Source organism: Capra hircus, chromosome 2 (genome assembly GCF_001704415.2).
Source record: "Capra hircus breed San Clemente chromosome 2, ASM170441v1, whole genome shotgun sequence".
In the NCBI taxonomy this organism is placed as follows: domain Eukaryota; kingdom Metazoa; phylum Chordata; class Mammalia; order Artiodactyla; family Bovidae; genus Capra; species Capra hircus.
This window is the reverse complement of record NC_030809.1, coordinates 60,920,986-60,939,213: the sequence shown is the minus strand read 5'-3', so window position 1 is coordinate 60,939,213 and position 18,228 is coordinate 60,920,986. Positions and strand designations below refer to the sequence as shown.

The following is an 18,228-nucleotide window of genomic DNA, read 5'->3' as shown; positions in this document are numbered from 1 at the left end:
CTGTGGGTTTAACTGCTTTATTTTCTCTGAATAATTTATATAACAATATAGCTGAATTTTTTCTCAGCTCTTTGAAAGGCCTCCTCAGCCAACCATTTTCCTTTTTGCATTTCTTTTACTAGGGGATGGTCTTGATCACTGCCTCCTATACAATGTGGGAACCTCCATCCATAGTTCTTCAGGCATCTGTCTGTCAAATCTAATCCCTTTAATCTATTTGTCAAGGGATTACCCATTTGAATGCAGAGATATACCCATATGAATGCAGAGTTCCAAAGAATAGCAAGGAGAGATAAGAAAGCCTTCCTCAGTGATCCAAGCAAAGAAATAGAGGAAAGAATAGAATAGGAAAGATTAGAGATCTCTTCAAGAAAATCAGAGATACCAAGGGAATGTTTCATGCAAAGATGGGCACAATAAAGGACAGAAACAGTGTGGACCTAACAGAAGCAGAAGACATTAAGAAGAGGTGGCAAGCAAAGAACTACACAAAAAAGATCTTCATGACCAAGATAACTATGATGGTGTGATCACACACCTTGAACCAGACATCCTGGAATGGAAGTCAAGTGGTCGTCAGAAAGCATCACTATAAACAAAGCTAGGGGATCTGATGGAATTCCAGTTGAGCTATTTAGATCCTACAAGATGATGCTGTGAAAGTGCTGCACTCAATATGCCAGCAATTTGGAAAATTCAGCAGTGGCCACAGGACTGGAAAATGTCAGTTTTCACTCTGATATCAAAGACAATGGCAAAGAATGTTCAAAGTGAAAGTGAAAGTCACTCAGCCGTGTCTGACTCTTTGCAACCCCATGGACTATACAGTCCATGGAATTCTCCAGGCCAGAAAACCAGAGTGGGTAGCTGTTCCTTTCTCCAAGGGATCTTCCAAATTCAGAGATTGAACTACCACACAATTGCACTCATCTCACACACTAGCACAGTAATGATCAAATTTCTCACAGCCAGGCTTCAGTGGAACGTGAACCATGGACTTCCAGATGCTCAAGCTGGATTTAGAAAAGACAGAGGAACCAGAGATAAAATTGCCATTATCCATTGGATCATCAAAAAAGCAAGAGAATTCCAGAAAAAAAAAAAAATCTACTTCTGCTTTATTGATTATGCCAAAGCCTTTAACTGTGTGGATCACAACAAACTGAGGCAAATTCTTCAACAGATGGGAATACCAGATGAACTAACCTGCCTCCTGAGAAATCTATTTGCAGGTCAAGAAGCAACAGTTAGAACTGGACGTGGAACAACAGACTGGTTCCTAATCGGGAAAGGAGCACACCAAGGCTGTATATTGTCACCCTGTTTATTTAACTTATATGCGGAGTACATCAGGAGAAATGCTGGTTTGGATGAAGCACAAGCTGGAATCAAGGTTGCTGGGAGAAATATCAATAATCTCAGATACCCAGGTGACACCACACTTATAGCAGAAAGCAAAGAAGAGCTAAAGAGCCTCCCGATAAAAGTGAAAGAAGAGAGTGAAAAAGTTGGCTTAAAACTTAACATTCAGAAAACAAAGATCATGGCATCTGGTCCCATCACTTCATGGCAAACAGATGGGAAACAATGGAAACAGGGAAACATTTTTTTGAGCTCTAAAATCACTGCAGATGGTGACTGAAGCCATGAGATTAAAAAATGCTTGCTCCTTGGAAAAAAAGCTGTGACCAACCTAGACAGCATATTAAAAAGCAGAGATATACCCCACTCACACCTATGGACAGATCAACTAAACAGAAAATTAACAAAGAAACACAAACTTTAAATGATACATTGGATCAGTTAGACCTAATTAATATCTATAGGACATTTCACCCCAAAACAATGAATTTCACCTTTTTTTCAAGTGCTCATGGAACCTTCTCCAGGATAGATCACATCCTGGGCCATAAATCTAAACTTGATAAATTCAAAAAAATCGAAATCATTCCAAGCATCTTTTCTGACCATAATGCATTAAGATTAGATCTCAATTACAGAAGAAAAACTATTAAAAATTCCAACATATGGAGGTTGAACAACACACTTCTGAATAACCAACAAATCACAGAAGAAATCAAAAAAGAAATTAAAATATGCGTAGAAACTAATGAAAATGAAAACACAACAACCAAAAACCTGTGGGACACTATAAAAGCAGTGCTAAGAGGAAAGTTCATAGCAATACAGGCATACCTCAAGAAACAAGAAAAAAGTCAAATAAATAACCTAACTCTACAACTAAAGCAACTAGAAAAGGAAGAATTTGAGAACCCCAAAATTAGTAGAAGGAAAGAAATCTTAAAAATTAGGGCAGAAATAAATGCAAAAGAAACAAAAGAGACCATAGCAAAAATCAACAAAGCCATAAGCTGGTTCTTTGAAAGGATAAATAAAATTGACAAACCATTAGCCAGACTCATCAAGAAGCAAAGAGAGAAAAATCAAATCAATAAAATTAGAAATGAAAATGGAGAGATCACAACAGACAACACAGAAATACCAAGGATCATAAGAGACTACTATCAGCAGTTGTATGCCAATAAAATGGACAACGTGGAAGAAATGGACAAATTCTTAGAAAAGTACAAGTTTCCAAAACTGAACCAGGAAGAAATAGAAAATCTTAACAGACCCATCACAAGCACGGAAATTGAAACTGCAATCAGAAATCTTCTAGCCAACAAAAGCCCAGGTCCAGACGGCTTCACAGCTGAATTCTACCAAAAATTTCGAGAAGACCTAACACCTATCCTACTCAAACTCTTCCAGAAAATTGCAGAGGAAGGTAAACTTCCAAACTCATTCTATGAGGCCACCATCACCCTAATACCAAAACCTGACAAAGATGTCACAAAAAAAGAAAACTACAGGCCAATATCACTGATGAACATAGATGCAAAAATCCTCAACAAAATTCTAGCAATCAGAATCCAACAACACATTACAAAGATCATACACCATGACCAAGTGGGCTTTATCCCAGGGATGCAAGGATTCTTCAATATCCGCAAATCAATCAATGTAATTCACCACATTAACAAATTGAAAAATAAAAACCATGTGATTATCTCAATAGATGCAGAGAAGACCTTTGACAAAATTCAACATCCATTTATGATAAAAACTCTCCAGAAAGCAGGAATAGAAGGAACATACCTCAACATAATAAAAGCTATATATGACAAACCCACAGCAAACATTATCCTCAATGGTGAAAAATTGAAAGCATTTCCCCTAAAGTCAGGAACAAGCCAAGGGTGCCCACTTTCACCACTACTATTCAACATAGTTCTGGAAGTTTTGGCCACAGCAATCAGAGCAGAAAAAGAAATAAAAGGAATCCAAATTGGAAAAGAAGAAGTAAAACTCTCACTGTTTGCAGATGACATGATCCTCTACATGGAAAACCCTAAAGACTCCACCAGAAAATTACTAGAGCTCATCAATGAATATAGTAAAGTTGCAGGATATAAAATCAACACACAGAAATCCCTTGCATTCCTATACACGAATAATGAGAAAGTAGAAAAAGAAATTAAGGAAACAATTCCATTCACCATTGCAACGAAAAGAATAAAATACTTAGGAATATATCTACCTAAAGAAACTAAAGACCTATATATAGAAAACTATAAAACACTGATGAAAGAAATCAAAGAGGACACTAATAGATGGAGAAATATACCATGTTCATGGATCGGAAGAATCAATATAGTGAAAATGAGTATACTACCCAAAGCAATCTACAAATTCAATGCAATCCCTATCAAGCTACCAGCCGTATTTTTCACAGAACTAGAACAAATAATTTCAAGATTTGTATGGAAATACAAAAAACCTCGAATTGCTAAAGCAATCTTGAGAAAGAAGAATGGAACTGGAGGAATCAACTTGCCTGACTTCAGGCTCTATTACAAAGCCACAGTCATCAAAATAGTATGGTATTGGCACAAAGACAGACATATAGATCAATGGAACAAAATAGAAAGCCCAGAGATAAATCCACACACATATGGACACCTTATCTTTGACAAAGGAGGCAAGAATATACAATGGAGTAAAGACAATCTCTTTAACAAGTGGTGCTGGGAAACTGGCCAACCACTTGTAAAAGAATGAAACTAGATCACTTTCTAACACCCCACACAAAAATAAACTCAAAATGGATTAAAGATCTAAATGTAAGACCAGAAACTATAAAACTCCTGGAGAGAACATAGGCAAAACACTCTCAGACATAAATCACAGCAGGATCCTCTATGATCCGCCTCCCAGAATTCTGGAAATAAAAGCAAAAATAAACAAATGGGATCTAATTAAAATTAAAAGCTTCTGGACAACAAAGGAAAATATAAACAAAGTGAAAAGACAGCCTTCTGAATGGGAGAAAATAATAGCAAATGAAGCAACTGACAAACAACTAATCTCAAAAATATACAAGCAACTTATGCAGCTCAATTCCAGAAAAATAAATGACCCAATCAAAAAATGGGCCAAAGAACTAAATAGACATTTCTCCAAAGAAGACATATGGATGGCTAACAAACACATGAGAAGATGCTCAACATCACTCATTATTAGAGAAATGCAAATCAAAACCACAATGAGGTACCACTTCACACCAGTCAGAATGGCTGCGATCCAAAAATCTGCAAGCAATAAATGCTGGAGAGGGTGTGGAGAAAAGGGAAACCTCCTACACTGCTGGTGGGAATGCAAACTAGTACAGCCACTATGGAGAACAGTGTGGAGACTACTTAAAAAATTGCAAATAGAACTACCTTATGACCCAGCAATCCCACTTCTGGGCATACACACCGAGGAAACCAGAATTGAAAGAGACACATGTACCCCAATGTTCATCGCAGCACTGTTTATAATAGCCAGGACATGGAAACAACCTAGATGTCCATCAGCAGATGAATGGATAAGAAAGCTGTGGTACATATACACAATGGAGTATTACTCAGCCGTTAAAAAGAATTCATTTGAATCAGTTCTGATGAGATGGATGAAACTGGAGCCGATTATACAGAGTGAAGTAAGCCAGAAAGAAAAACACCAATACAGTATACTAACACATATATATGGAATTTAGAAAGATGGCAATGACGACCCTGTATGCAAGACAGGAAAAAAGACACAGCTGTGTATAACGGACTTTTGGACTCAGAGGGAGAGGGAGAGGGTGGGATGATTTGGGAGAATGGCATTCTAACATGTATACTATCATGTAAGAATTGAATCGCCAGTCTATGTCTGACGCAGGATACAGCATGCTTGGAGCTAGTGCATGGGGATGACTCAGAGAGATGTTATGGGGAGGGAGGTGGGAGGGGGGTTCATGTTTGGGAACGCATGTAAGAATTAAAGATTTTAAAATTAAAAAAAATAAAAAAAATTAAAAAAATAAATAAAAAATAAAAAGCAGAGATATTATTTTACCAATAGAGGTCCATCTAGTCTAAGCTATAGTTTTTCCAGGAGTCATGTATGGATGTGAGAGTTGAACTATAAAGAAAGCTGAGCACTGAAGAATTGATGGTTTTGAAAACTGTGGTGTTGGAGAAGACTCTTGAGAGTCCTTTGGATTGGAAGAAGATCCAACCAGTCTGTCCTAAAGGAAAGTGAAAATGAAGTCACTCAGTCTTGTCCTACTCTGTGCGACCCCATGGACTGTAGCCTATCAGGCTCCTCCATCCATGGGATTTTCCAGGCAAGAGTGCTGGAGTGGATTGTCATTTCCTTCTCCAGGGGATCTTCCCAATCCAGGAATCGAACCTGGGTCTCCTGCATTGCAGGCAGATGCTTTACCATCTGAGCCACCAGGGAAGCCCATCCTAAAGGAAGTCAGTCCTAAATATGCATTGGAAGGACTGATGCTGAAGCTGAAGCTCCAATACTTTGGCCACATGATGCAAAAAAACAGACTTGGTGGAAAGGACTTTGATTTTGGGAAAAATTGAAGGCAGGAGTAGAAGGGGATGACAGAGGATGAGATGGTTTGATGGCATCACTGACTCAAAGGGCATGGGTCTGAGCAAGCTCCGGGAGTTGGTGTTGGACAGGGAAGCCTGGTATTGCAGTTCATGGGGTTGCAAAAACTTGGACATGACTGAGTGACTGAACTGATAACTGATTTTTTTTTTAACCTCAAAATGAGGCTTGCAAATGAACATACTAGCAGTTTTAAGTCAGTTCTGAGATCGAACAAAATTGCAAATTGACAAGCCAAAGTCTGAGGTTGTCAACTCTCCAATACCTTAGATTTGTTGGGCACCTGTTTGGTTAGACACATGAACTTTAGAGTCAGATTGACAAAGTTTCATTTTTTAGTGGTATGGCACAGCATATTTGTCATTTAGTGTCTTAAACTATTGTGTTAACTGTGAAATGGTAGCCATAATAGCATTTCTGTTGCTATCCACGATGGATTTTAATTATATTTTAAGGTAAATAATAATTAGAATGTACTTACAATAAAATTTTAACTTGTCCATGGTTACTATTCTAAACTAGTTATTTGTTTGTAAATTTTTAATGTCACATTTAAAGACTTGCCTATTTCTGAATCCTACACTTTCCCACTATTCTACCAAGGTAATTTAATCAATGGTCCCATATAAGGGCAGTTTAGAATTATATTGTTACTAATATTTCATTCTCTTTTTCCTCTTTCTTCTTCATGTTATTGTTATCTATTTATTCTATGAAACTCTTGATAGAAACTTTCCTGATCTTTAAATCCAAAAACTATCTGTCAGTCACCTTTTAAGGATTTTCTGTTTTCTTTCGAGTCCTAATAAGTATGCAGATTATTTGCATTTCCTCCTTAACACCTTCCCTTTCCTCTCCTAAATTCCAGGCTCCAAGTTGCCATAGGAATCCGCTAGACAGCCATTCAGCTGTGCCCTTAGTTTGAAATACCATTCATGCTTTCTTTTACCAAAATATTGAGTTTTATTGAGGAACCTAAATTCAGTTCAGTTCATTTCAGTCGCTCAGTTGTGTCCGACTCTTTGCGACCTAAACTCAGTGAATTCTAAAAATAAAATATTTCATTTATTATTTAAATAACACTACTAAATTGTTTCATGCCTTTCCTATGGCTAGAAGAGTATCTCCATGATACTCATACTGATTCTATATCTCATAATATCTTGTCAGTTTCAAAGTATTCTAGTAAATAAAAATACTTTTAGTCTTGGGACCTTCTTCTTTAACACAACCTAGACTTTGCTGGTTGCTAGAAGATATTCACACTCAAGAAGACATGGGGCCCATGTAGTTCTTCTATCCAGCCTGCTGAGGTTGAAAAGACTCATTCTTGTCCTCTTCCTAATATAGCTTCCTAACACATCAGTAGCCACTAGTATTTGGCAGGAAAGAAACCTTCCTCTTTCTCCTTGTCAAGGAAACTCCACACTGTATGTGTGAATCACTTACTCTACCCACATAATATGATAGGATAAAATATAGCCTCCCAACAAGAGATGGATACCTCTCTTTAAAAAGTCTTTCTATCAAATGGCTCAAACTATAATAGGATTTTTATTTTCTTGAGCATGAATAAAATTGATGTGTGGTGCAATTTAGAGAGAAAGTTCCCAGATTTAAATTTTCAATGGTCTTGGCAATTTAAAAATGATGGAGCACTTACCTGCATGTATTTCAAAACAGAATAATAACTAATTCCCTAAGATAAAAAAAATGAATAAAATTTTAATTCATCCATGATTATTATTTAAAACTAGTCATTTGTTTGTAAATTTAAAGTCAAATTTAAACACCTGCCTGCCTCTGAATGCCACACTTTTCCATTATTCTGCTACCAAAGTAATTGCATCAATGGTCCATAATAAGGGCAATTTAGAAATGTAAAATAAAGTTTCTTTTCAGAAGGGAAAAAAAAATAAGAAAAAACAGATGCTTCAATCTCAAGCTTGAAATCAGAAGACAGAAAAGTTCAGGTGAAAGATCTTAGCAGATGAAGGGAAAAGGAAAACCAACACAAGAGCCCAAACTCCAAAGTCTTCAGCCAATAATTTTCTTTTGCAACATGTAATTTCCTAGGAAATATTGAGGCAAACTTTGTTTCATCCCCAAATCAAAATCCCACTAGCTCAGCATTTCCCAAAATATCCTTCAGTGTAAGGTATCCTTTCAAAATATGTCACAATATAGTACCCAAGCAGAGGAGAAGGCAATGACACCCCACTCCAGTACTCTTGCCTGGAAAATCCTATGGACGAAGGAGCCTGGTAGGCTGCAGTCCATGGGGTCGCTAAGAGTCGGACACGACTGAGCGACTTCACTTTCACTTTTCACTTTCCTGCATTGGAGAAGGAAATGGCAACCCACTCCAGTGTTCTTGCCTGGAGAATCCCAGGGACAGCGGAGCCTGGTGGGCTGCTGTCTATGGGGTTGCACAGAGTAGGACACGACTGAAGTGACTTAGCAGCAGTACCCAAGCACACCCCACCTTATAAATTTCCAATGAATTTAAAATACAAGTTATCATTGATTAACATCAGTTTTGTATTGCATGTGTCCCCTTAGAGGTGGATTTTTTTTTTCCAATAAATGCTACTGTATTGTAAATTGTGCTGCAATTGGAAAAGACCCTGATGCTGGAAAAGACTGAAGGCAGGAGAAGGGAACAACAGAGGATGGCATCACCAACTCAACGGACGTGAGTTTGAGCAAGCTCCAGGAGTTGGTGATGGGCAGGGAGGCCTGGCGTGCTGCAGTCCATGGGGTCACAACGAGTCGGACACAACTGAGTGACTAAACGAAATACAGCAGGATCCATGGTTTTGTTGAATCCAATCCGTGATTTTGAACCTTGGAGGAGGAGGGACTGACTGTAAAGTTATATGCAGATCTACTCAGTGGAGGGTCTGAGTATGCAAACCCACATTTTTCAACTGTCAACTGTATAGTGTTTTGAGCTAACATTTGGTAAAGGAAGCTGCATACTTCAACTTGCAGTCTTTCAAAATTACTTAATTGTGGGCTATCTTATTCTTTAAGATGGCTATATTATAGAACGAGTGTATCATGGAATACAATTTGGGAAATACAGCATTAGTTTACTTTTTAAATTCTATTTCTAGATCACCAGTATCAATCTAAATAATATACATTTATGCTATATGAATAGTTCAGAAAAACAAAATGATTATGGTGCAAACAATGGAAAAGTAAGTTTTAATTTTCAGTCTAAGGAGAAAGACGCTAAAGATTGGAATAATGAGATACAGTAGCTAAAATTTAGTCTACTGTAATTGGCATTTTAAAGAACTGTTAGCATTTCACGTTTAGCACATGCTCTAAAGTAAATTTGCCTTGTGCGAAATAATTAGAATGTTTTGTATGGTAATATTTTCCAGCGGTTCAAATTGTTCAGGGTAATTTATATTTCCCTTTCAAGTATATTTGTGTAGTTGAATTGCTCACTGGTGGTAGATTGCCCTTTTGCTGCATTTGAAAATGTAAATCACTAATCACAGTTAGACTGTACTTAGTCATCTGTCACCAACATCACTAGTATATAGACAGTTTCTGAGTGATAGAACTTTATTTAATACTTTAATATGCTTTCCAGAACCATTAGTTATCTAAGACTCTGAACTGAAAAAAAATCAAAGCAAGCTATTGAATAACATGGAATATTTCTTTTAGGGTTCAAAAGTTGTTTTCGTATCATTCAGAGGTTTGGATTTATGCATAAAAATAAATGTCAAGGTTACTTTGCCCATTCATGAAGTTCAAGAATAAAAATGTTTGGCAGATTCAAGCTAGTCATTCAAAAGTATCATTTATTCCCTATATATGTATTTTTATCTTTGATACTGGAGTATTTTTAGGTTAGAATATCCATCTACTTCTTCCTGCTCAGTCGTGTCTGACTCTTTGTGACCCCATGCACTGTAGCTCATCAGGTTCCTCTGTCCATGGGATTTCCCAGGCAAGAATACTGGAGCGTTTCCCACTATATTTTACACTCTGTTTCCCTCCCCACCCCCATTTTCTTTAGTGGCATATAATTGCTTTACAATGTTGTGTGAGTTTCTTCTGTGCAATGAAGTGAATCAGCCACATGCATACATATATCCCCTTCCTCTTGGACCTCCTTCCCAATCCTCTCTATCCACTGTGTAGATCATCACAGAACACTGAGCTGAGCTTCCTGTGCTTTGTAGCTGGTTCCCACTAGCTCTCTATTTTGCACATAGTATTACGTATGTGTCAATCCCAATCTCCCGATTCATCCCAATATCCCATTCCCCTAATGATCAATGTTGATTCTTTTCATCTGCTTCTCTATTCCTGTCTTAGAAATAGGTTTATGTCTGCCATTTTTTTCTAGAATCCATATATATGCATTAACATACAATATTTATTTTTCTTTTTCTGACTTACTTCATTCTATATGACAGACTCTAGTTTCATCCATGTCTCTACAAATGACCCTATTATGTTCCGTTTAGTGGCTGAATAATGTACCATTGTATGTATGTAGCACATCTTTATCTATTCATTTGTCTTTGGACATTTAGGTTGTTTCTTTGCCCTGTCTATTGTAAATACTGCTGCAATGAACATTCAGGTGCATGCTTCCTTTTGAATTATACTTTTCTCAAAATATATGACTAGTGGCAGGATTGCTGTGTCATATGGTAGTTCCATGTTTAGTTTTTTAAGGAACCTCCATACTGTTCTCCACAATGGCTGTATCAATTTACATTTTCACCAACACTGAAAGGTGGTTTCCTTTTCTCCACACCCGCTGCAGCATTTATTGTTTGTACATATTTTTAATAATGGCCATTCTCACTGGTGTGAGGTGATATCTCACTGTGTGTTTGATTTGCATATCTCTAATCATTAGTGATCTTGAGAGTCTTCTCATGTGTTTCTTGGCCATCTATATGTCTACTTTGGAAAAACATCTGTATAAGTCTTCCTAGAAAGCCCAGGGACAGACCCATGCACCTATGGTCACCTAATCTATGATAAAGAGGCAAAAATATACAATGGAGAAAAGACAGCCTCTTCAATAAGTGATGTTGGGAAATCTGGATAGCTACATGTCAAATAATGATATTAGAATACTAACACCATATTCAAAAATAAACTCAAATGACTTAAAGGCCTTAATGTAAACCAAGACACTATAAAGCTTTTAGAGGAAAACATAGGAAAAATACTCTATGGCATAAGCCACAGCAAGTTCTTTTTTGACCCACCTCCCACAGTAATGAAAATAAATTAAATAAATAAATAAATAAACAAATGGGACCTAATTAAACTTAAAAGCTTTAGCACAGCAAAGAAAACCATAAACAAGATGAAAAGACAAACTTCAGAATGGAGAAAATGTTTGCAAATGAAGCAACAGATAAAGGATTATTCTCTAAAATATACAAAGAGTCATGGAGCTCAATATTAAAAAAAAAATTTCAGACATACTCTAAGTTACTCTCGTTAATTATAAGTTCCTCTCATTTGACCAACTTCTGATCCATGAGATTTTATGATTAACACAAATTGTCTGTATCATCATTAGCTTCAAAAATAACCATATTTTTTGCAATTTTTTAATAAAAAGAAAATAAGTCATAATTCATCCATTACATAAAAGTTAAATGCACAATGACAAGAACACTTGTTGTTTTTATTCAGCTGCTAAGTTGTGCCTTACTCTTTGTGACCCCATGGACTACAGCCTGCCAGGCTCATCTGTTCATGGGTATTTCCTGGCAAGACTTTGGAGTGAGTTGCCATTTCCTTCTCCAGGGGATCTTCCTGGATCAGAGATCAAACCCATAATTTCTGCATTGGCAAAAGGATTCTTTACCACTGAGTCATCAGAGAAGCCAATAAGAATACTAGATAGTCATAAACATACAGTAATTTGAGAAGAATGATACTATTCAGGTTAAAATTATATTCAATAAAATGAGCATTACTGTTTATTTAATTTTAAATTATTTATTATTTTGTCACATGCCTCAAGTCTGTAGCCAGTTAACTTGGATGATTGTGAACTGTCTTATGGTTACAGAGTGTCTATGTACAAATCATTATGATAGGTTGAAGTTAAAGGATCAAAAAACTAATATGAAGAAATAAAAAGGCCATGATTCTACATTGAAAGAAAGTAAACACTAGGGGTAGAATCTGAAATGTACACAGATATTACCAAAAAGAAAAAGACTGAGGGAGGGAGGGGAAATAAATTAATAATGATAATTAAAATATATATATTATTATAAAATATATATATATATTCTATATGTGTGTATTAGTTTTATTCTAGGAAACATATGTATTTTAACTCTTTTATACTTTCCACAATACTGTGATTTAGGTAAAATTATTATCTACATTTTTACAAAGGAGTTTAATAACTTGCTTATAGTAAATAAAGCAGCCAGTTTCAAACCCCAAGAAGTAGCTCTTCAGAGCCCATATAACTGACAATCTTGTTACATGATATACCCACTCTTACTCATGGTAGATACTTCCTAGGCTCCAAGCCGATGCATGAAACCGTGAATACTGTCAAACTCTATGTATAATATATACATTTTATACTCTGTGTCCTCAGTGAGGACTGTCACTTAACTTTTGTAACTGTTCTATTTTATCATTAAATTTGTTGCTAATTTCTTGGTGTGCCTAATTTATAAACTAAACTTTATCATAGGTGTGTATCTATAGGAAAACACATAGTATATACATAGTTTGGTACTATTTATGGTTTCTAGCACAGCACAGTGAAGTCTACTCAGCTCTCTTTGGTGCCCTAAATGTGTGTGTATCACTCAGTTGTGTCTGACTCTTTGGGACCGCATGGACTACACACCTCCAGGCTCTTCTGTCCATGGAATTTGCCAGGCAATGATATCTGACTCCAGGAGATCTTCCTGACCCAGGGATCAAATGCACATATCCTGCATTTCCTGCATTGGCAAGTGATTCTTTACTACTTTACTACCTAAATGGGAAAGAAATCTAAAAAAGAGTGGATATATGTATATGTATAACTGATTTACTTTGCTATACTGCAGAAACTAACACAACATTGTAAAGAAGCTATACCTCAATAAAAATTAATAGAAAACTTTTTTTAAAAAGGTATGGAATATGGTCTCTCTCTTTCTCTCATATCTTACTGTACAATTTAGTACTTTTTTTTTCCATCTTAGAAAAGTACTTGCCACTCAGTAGTGCTGGCCATTATTTTTCCCATTTGAGGTACAGTAGCAAAACTAGCACAAGTTTCTTCCTCTTTATAATTTCACAACTTGTCTTAATGCAGATCTTAGCCACCTCAGCATACATTTTTATTTTGGTTTCATATTTGGATAAGAACTGTCACCTTTTCACTTAAAGAAGCACTTCATAGCTCCTTTTTTTTTTTTTTTTTTGGTATAGCTGAATTGCCTGTATCACTATTCTTATGCTTTGCATCACTATTCTTACACTTCGTATCACTATTCTTACAAATTATTAAGAAAGCAAAGATTTCCTGAACGCATGATACTGTGACACCATGACAGTGAATCTGATAACTAGTGACAAATGGGATTCCCTTCCAAGGTAGGTTGGAGTGGGATGATATAAGATTTCATCCCACTACTCAGAGTGGCATGAAGTTTAAAACTTATTAATTGTTTATTTATGAAATTCTCCATTTAGCATTTTAGGGACATGGTTGACCGATGGTAACTGAAACCTTGGAAAGTGAAACCAAGAATAAGGGATGGAAGGGCTGCTATATTAAAACTGAAACTTTGAATGGAGAAGGATTTTTCCAAAAATAACAACCAGCTGGCTTTAGAGTCTTCTTTAAAGGTATTTACATTGGTAAATTTAGGAAATTCCAGGGACTCTTTTCTAAACTCAAGGACTTTTTTTGATAGAATAAATCTATTTTTAGGGACATTTCACATTCATTTATTTCATGTTGTTGTTCAGTCACTAAACTGTGTCTGATATTTGTGACCCCATGAACTGCAGCACCCAAGGCTTCCCTCTCCTTCACTATTTCCCTCAGTTTGCTCAAACTCATATAAATTGAGTAAGTGATGTCATCCAACCATTTCATCCTCTGTCGTCCCCTTCTCCTCTTGCCCTCAATCTTTCCCAGCATCTGGGTCTTTTCCAATGAGTCAGTTCTTCACATTAGGTGGTCAAAGTATTGGAGCTTCAGCACCAGTCCTTCCAATCAATACTCAGAACTGATTTCCTTTAGGATTGACTGATTTGATCTCCTTGCTGTCCAGCGGTCTCTCAAGAATCTTCTCCAGAACCGCAGTTTGAAATAATCAATTATTTGGCCCTCAGCCCTCTTTATGGCCCAGCTCTCAGATGCCTACATGACTGCTGGAAAAACCATAACTTTCAAAGTGATGTCTCTGCTTTTAATATGCTGTCTAGGTTTGTCAGAACTTTTCTCCCAAGGAACAAGTGTCTGTTAAATTTGTGACTACAGTCGCCATCCACATTGATTTTGGAACCAAGAAAATAAAATTTGACACTGTTCCCACTGTTTTCCCCATCTATTTGCCATGAAGTGATAGGATCACATGCCATGCATCTTACCTTTTTTGAATGTTGAATTTTAAAGCAGTTTTTTCACTCTCCTCTTTCATCTTCATCAAAATGCTCTTTAGTTCCTCTTCACTTTCTGTCATTAAAGTGGTATCATCTGCACACCTAAGGTTGTTGATATTTCTCCTGGCAATCTTGAATCTAGCTTGTGAATCAGCCAGCTCAGCATTTCATTTTGTGTACTCTGCGTGTAAGTTAAATAAGCAGGCAATACACAGCCTTGATGTACTATTTTCTCAATTTGGAACCAGTCTGTTTGATGTCTGGTTCTTACTGTTGCTTCTTGACCTGCATACAGGTTTCTCAGGAGGCAAGTAATGTGATCTGGTGTTCTTTTCTCTTTAAGAATTTTCCACAGTTTGTTTTGGTTCACACAGTCAAAGGTTTTAGCATAGTTAATGAATCAGATTAAAAAGAAAAAAAATTCCCTTGCTTTTTCTATGATTCAATATATGTTGGCAATTTGAACTTTGGTTCCTCTGCCTATTCTAAATCCAGCTTGTACATCTGGAGATTCTCAGTTCACGTACTGCTGAAGTCTAGCTTGAAATATCATTTAGTTCATAAACAATGATATATAAACACCAAATGACAATCATTTATATGAGACAGTATATTAAAAACTCAAAACTTAGCCATGGATTCTCTTTCAGTAAGAGTGTCTTAGTTGGAAAATATTATAATTAGAAGATTGGTGAGCATAAAATCAGACCAAGAGCAATTAGTTTATGATGGAAATGGTTGAGGTAATTGGGTCTGATGTTCAGATTATGTATTCATATTCCAGTGTAGGAACATTAAAGTTATAGGAGCCATTAAGAAAAAGAAAAAAATGAATGCATGAGTTTGTGGCCAATTATGTTCAAACTGGTTTTAGAAAAGGCAGAGGAACCAGAGATCAAATTGCCAACATCCACTGGAACATGGAAAAAGCAAGACACTTCCAGAAAATCATCTATTTCTGTTTTATTGACTATGCCAAAGCCTTTGACTGTGTGGATCACAATAAACTGTGGAATATTCTGAAAGAGATAGGAATACCAGACCACCTGACCTGCTTCTTGAGAAACCTATATGCAGGTCAGGAAGCAACAGTTAGAACTGGACATGGAAAAAAAGACTGGTTCCAAATAGGAAAAGGAGTATGTCAAGGCTATATTTTGTCATCATGCTTTTTAAACTTCTATGCAGAGTACATCATGAGAAACGCTGGGCTGGAAGAAGCACAAGCTGGAATCAAGAAAGCCAAGAGAAATATCAATAACCTCAGATATGCAGATGACACCACCCTTATCACAGAAAGTGATGAGGAACTAAAAAGCCTCTTGATGAAAGTGAAAGAGGAGAGCAAAAAAGTTGGCTTAAAGTCAACATTCAGAGAACTAAGATCATGGCATCTGGTTCCATCACTTCATGGGAAATAGATGGGGAAACAGTGGAAACAGTGTCAGACTTTATTTTTTTGGGCTCCAAAATCACTGCAGATGGTGACTGCAGCCATGAAATTAAAAGATGCTTACTCCTTTGAAGGAAAGTTATGACCAACCTAGATAGCATATTCAAAACCAGAGATATTACTTTGCCGACTAAGGTCCGTCTAGTCAAGGCTATGGTTTTTCCAGTGGTCATTTATGGATATGAGAGTTGGACTGTGAATCAAGCTGAGCACAGAAGAATTGATGCTTTTGAATATGGTGTTGGAGAAGTTTCTTGAGAGTCCCTTGGACTGCAAGGAGATCCAACCAGTCTATTCTATAGGAGATTAGTCCTGGGTGTTCATTGGAAGGACTGATTTTGAAGCTGAAACTCCAAACTTTGGCCATGTCATGAAAAGAGCTGACCCATTGGAAAAGACCCTGATGCTGGAAGGGGCTGGGGGGAGAAGGAGAAGGGGACGACAGTAGATGAGATGGCTGGATGGCATCACCGACTTGATAGATATGAGTTTGAGTGAACTCCGGGAATTGGTGATGGACAGGAAGTGCTGGCGTGCTGCGATTCATGGGGTCTCAAAGTGTCAGACACAACTGAGCAACTGAACTGAACTGGAACTGAGAATGTAGGCTGGGGATTAACTAAGAAAACCAATGACTTTTCTCAAGAAATATGTTGTCTGTCTAAGGAGACAAAAGTTTAAACAAGTGAAGGTAAATATTACTGTGTTGGATTTAATAGACATTATACTGGTTCAGTTCACTGGTTCAGAAGAGAGCTGAGCTCTCTTCACAGTCCAACTCTCACATCCATACATGACCACTGGAAAACCATAGCCTTGACTAGACAGACATTCGTTGGCAAAGTAATGTCTCTGCTTATATGGGCTTTGAGTATAGAAAAAATTAATACAATAAAAAGGAGAAACATGGCTATATATATTTAGTAAATAACCTAAGCCTAGGTAAGATGTAGAAATCAGTATAAAATTTTTAGTAATGAAGAGTCTTTCAGGCAACAGTAGGGTGTGAAAAACACATGACATTAGATTTAAGAAAAAAAAGGCTTAATATGGAGGGCATAAATTGTCAGGGTGAGAACAACATTTTGATGTTGTTCTATAACCATAGAGAACATAAAATATTTTTTTAAAACAATATTGGATTTAGAAACTCCCCTTTAACCCCTGTTAATCATAAATTTGCTCTCTATATCTGTAACTTTATTTCTGTTATGAAGATAAGTTTATCTTCAAAAGTTTTCCAGTGTTACATTTAGATCTTTAAACTATCTTTTTTTTTTTTTTTCCTCTCTCTATGGTGTGAGTTAATGTTCTAAATTCATTGTTTTACATGTAACTGTCTGATTTCCTCAGTACCAGTTTTGAAAAGATTATCTTTTCTCCATTTTACATTTTTACCATTTGTGTTGTAGATCAATTGGAGATATGTGTGGGTGTATTTATGGACTCACTATTCTATTTCATTGATCTATATTTTTTTATGTCAGTAGCATACTGTTTTTATTACTGTAGCTCATAGCATAGTCTGAAGTCAGGGAGTGTAATACCTCCACTTTTGTTCTTTTTCTCAAAAGTGCTTTTGTTATTTGACATCTTTTATAGTTCCATATAAACTTTAAGATTATTTTTCTAGTTATGTGAAAAATGCCATTTGCATTTTGATAGGAATTGCACTAAATCTATAGATTCTGTCTCTATGCATTGTGAATATTTCAACAATATTATTTTTTCCAATTCATGAACATGGAATATCTTTCCATTTCTTTGCATCATTTTCAAATTTAATAATATATTAAGTGGATCACACCCTATCAACAAGTTGATTTACCTCAGAGATGCAAATATGGTTCAATATCTGAAAATCAATCAATGTTTTTACTATGTTAATAAGAGGTAAAAATAACATGATCATCTTAATAAATGCAGGAAAGATTTTACAAAATTCAACTTCATATATGTTAAAAACTCTCATCAAAATTGGTATAGAGGGAACTTCTCAACATAATAAAGTCCACTTATGACAAGTACATAGTTAACATCATACTCAATTATAAAAAGTTGGAAGGTTTTCTTCTAAAATCAAGAATAAGACAAGGATGCCCACTTTCACCACTTCTATTTAACATAATATTGAAAGTCCTAGC

General features: G+C 36.3%; 1 non-coding gene across 1 annotated transcript; it reads right to left on the bottom strand.

Moving 5' to 3' along the window:
* TRNAC-GCA lies at positions 5,764-5,835 on the bottom strand. Its single transcript has one exon. It is a non-coding gene; the product is annotated as a tRNA-Cys (tRNA).